At 51.9% G+C, this 3,490-nt stretch overlaps 1 protein-coding gene across 1 annotated transcript in view; it reads right to left on the bottom strand.

Annotated features, from left to right (window-relative positions):
* LOC107681408 (neural cell adhesion molecule L1-like protein) overlaps positions 1-3,490 on the bottom strand; it is a 54,364-nt gene that overhangs the window by 21,617 nt on the left and 29,257 nt on the right. The gene's annotated exons all lie outside the window — the stretch shown is intronic.

Here is a 3,490-nt window from a genome sequence, read left to right as displayed (position 1 = left end):
GCCACCCCGTCATTTTGGGGACGAATTGGCCATTATTTTCTATGTTATTAAGGGGTATTTGTAAGGGTGGCTCCTGCAGAAACCAAGCCGACCGGGACGTGAGAGTTGCGGGGGCTGGTGAGGTGGCCCCAGGCCCATCTGGAGCTGTCCCGGGGGGAGGTGACTCGACAGAAAGGGAGGCGGCAGCCTTCCTTCCCCTCGGGGACTTCCCCCTGGAGCAGTCTCGAGATGAGACATTGCGTCATGCATTCGACAATGTGCAGTCAATTGATGGTAACCTCGTGGACCCCGGCCGAATTCTCTCGTACCCATATTTTGCGGTGATTCGTGATAGGTTATATCGCGTGACGCAGGACGCGCAGACAAAACAGGATATAACCCAGTTGTTGATACCGAAGGGCCGTCGGGAAATGCTTTTCCAGGCGGCCCACTCCAACCCAATGGCCGGGCATTTAGGACAAGATAAAACACTTAACCGTCTCATGGCCCGCTTCTATTGGCCGGGCATTCGCGGGGATGTCCGCAGGTGGTGTGAAGCATGTCGCGAATGTCAGTTGGTGAATCCATCGGCCATCCCAAAAGCGCCATTGCGCCCTCTGCCATTAATCGAGGCCCCCTTCGAAAGAATTGGCATGGACCTCGTCGGGCCATTAGAGCGGTCAGCAAGAGGGCATCGCTTTGCATTAGTCGTGGTCAATTATGCAACGCGATACCCGGAGGCAGTGGCCCTCCGCAACATCTCTGCGACGAGTGTGGCGGATGCCCTCTTCCGAATTATCTCCCGGGTGGGGATCCCGAAAGAGATCCTCACTGACCAAGGCACAACGTTTATGTCACGTACACTTCGCGAACTCTATGAATTATTGGGAATTAAATCTGTGCGCACCAGTGTCTACCAACCCCAAACGGATGGACTGGTAGAACGGTGTAATCAAACATTGAAAAATATGATTCGTAAGTTCGTACACGACGACGCAAAAAATTGGGATCGCTGGTTGGAGCCCCTGATTTTTGCGATACGCGAGGTTCCCCAAGCCTCCACAGGGTTTTCCCCATTTGAGCTTCTATATGGGCGTCGGCCACGGGGAGTGCTCGATGTCCTTAGAGAAGCTTGGGAGGAGGGACCTACTAACGCGAAGAACGAAATTCAGTATGTGCTGGACCTAAGAGCAAAACTCCATACACTGGGGCGGCTCAAAATGGAGAATTTGCTTCAGGCCCAGGAACGTCAGAGCCGCAGCTACAACAGGGGCAGCCAATTACGCGAATTCACGCCGGGAGAGAAAGTTCTTCTATTATTGCCCACGTCTAGCTCCAAATTACTCGCCAAGTGGCAAGGACCCTTTGTGGTCACACGGCGGGTGGGGGATGTTGACTATGAGGTAGTGCGACCAGATAGGGCGGGGGCACGGCAAATTTACCACCTTAACCTCCTAAAACCTTGGAGAGAGGAAGGCTCTGTACAGTTGGCCACTACAGTAAAAGAGGGGGAAGAGCTCGGGCCGGAACTGAATTTGAAGCCTAAAGCTGGGGTTCCAGTCCCCTGTGGAGCTCACCTCTCGTCGTCCCAACTTGCAAAGATTATTCATTTACAACAGGAATTTGCCGACGTGTTCTCCCCTCTGCCCGGCCGGACAAATCTCATAGAGCACCACATTGAAACATCCCCAGGGGTCGTGGTACGGTCCAGACCCTATAGATTACCTGAACACAAGAAAAAAGTAGTTCGGGATGAATTAGAGGCAATGCTGGAAATGGGGGTAATCGAAGAGTCACACAGTGACTGGGCCAGCCCGATAGTCTTAGTCCCTAAGGCTGACGGCTCGACCAGGTTCTGTGTCGACTACCGAACGGTGAATGCAGTGTCAAAATTTGATGCTTATCCAATGCCTAGGGTTGACGAGCTGCTTGATCGGTTAGGCACGGCTCGATTTTACTCGACACTGGATTTAACAAAGGGATATTGGCAAATCCCCTTAACGCCAATGTCCAGAGAAAAAACGGCCTTTACCACTCCGTTTGGTTTGCACCAATTTATCACGCTTCCTTTCGGGCTGTTTGGGGCACCGGCTACGTTTCAGCGCCTCATGGACCGGGTCTTACGACCCCATCAGGCATATGCTGCCGCCTACCTAGACGACATCATTATATATAGTAATGACTGGCGGCGGCATATGCAACATTTAGGAGCGGTCCTGAGGTCGCTGCGCATGGCAGGGCTCACAGCCAACCCGAAGAAGTGTGCAATTGGACGGGTGGAAGTACGGTATCTGGGGTTCCATTTAGGGCATGGACAGGTGCGGCCCCAAATTGATAAAACTGCAGCAATTGTGACCTGCCCGCGTCCTAAGACCAAAAAGGAGGTGAGACAGTTCTTGGGGCTGGCTGGCTATTATAGGCGTTTTGTGCCTAGCTATTCGGACGTCACCAGTCCCTTGACTGACCTCACTAAAAAGGGGGCTCCAGATCCGGTCCAGTGGACGGAGCAGTGCCAACGGGCTTTTACCCAGATAAAGGCTGCGCTGTGTGGTGGGCCATTGTTACACTCTCCGGACTTTTCTCTCCCTTTTGTCTTACAGACGGACGCATCGGACCGAGGGCTGGGAGCCATGTTGTCCCAGCTGGTGGAGGGAGAGGAGCGCCCCGTGCTGTACATTAGTCGGAAGCTCTCTATGAGAGAGACTAAGTACAGCACGATTGAGAAAGAATGTTTGGCCATCAAGTGGGCGGTCCTTACTCTCCAATACTACCTGTTGGGACGGGCTTTCACCCTCTGTTCGGACCATGCCCCGCTCCAATGGCTCCACCGCATGAAAGATACCAACGCGCGGATCACCCGTTGGTATTTAGCTTTACAGCCGTTTAAATTTCAGGTGGTCCACAGGCCGGGGGCGCAGATGGCGGTGGCTGACTTTCTCTCCAGAAATGGGGGGGGAGTGGGTGGCGAGCCGGATGGCTCCCCGGCCTGAGTCGGGCGGTGGGGGTATGTGGAAAGCGGGGCGTGGTTTAAAGGCCTCTGCAGACGGAGAATGAGTGCTGGGGAGTTGATGGTTAAGGGAAACGCCTCTCGTTAATTAAATCTAACAGGTGTTCTCATTTTGCAGCGAGTCAAGAGACAGGATAAAAATCAGGGCTTGGAAAAAGAAGTGTCAATAAAAAGGGCGCACTCGGTTGCACAGCTGACCTCAGACCCTGATTCCCTCATTTCCACACCGGGAAGACAAGAGTTTGTCACACTTACGTACTCCCTATCCTTATCAATAAAATTATGTTAAGTCGAGATTCAAGAAAGCATTTTCATGCTTGAAACAATGTTCTTCAAACTTTATGCTCATCAAGGAAATCTAAATAAAGACACTGTAGTACGTTTCCACGTTCTTTTTTTTACCTGTGATTATACCGGTAGTTAGAAATCAACAAATCAGCGTATTAGAATGATTTCTGAAAGATCATGTGACACTGAAGACTGGAGTAATGATGCTGAAAATTC

The sequence above is a fragment of the Sinocyclocheilus anshuiensis genome, unplaced genomic scaffold (genome assembly GCF_001515605.1).
Source record: "Sinocyclocheilus anshuiensis isolate Anshui unplaced genomic scaffold, SAMN03320099.WGS_v1.1 scaffold881, whole genome shotgun sequence".
NCBI classification, from domain to species: domain Eukaryota; kingdom Metazoa; phylum Chordata; class Actinopteri; order Cypriniformes; family Cyprinidae; genus Sinocyclocheilus; species Sinocyclocheilus anshuiensis.
Note: the sequence above shows the minus strand (reverse complement) of the source record. Positions and strands in the feature narration are given on the sequence as shown.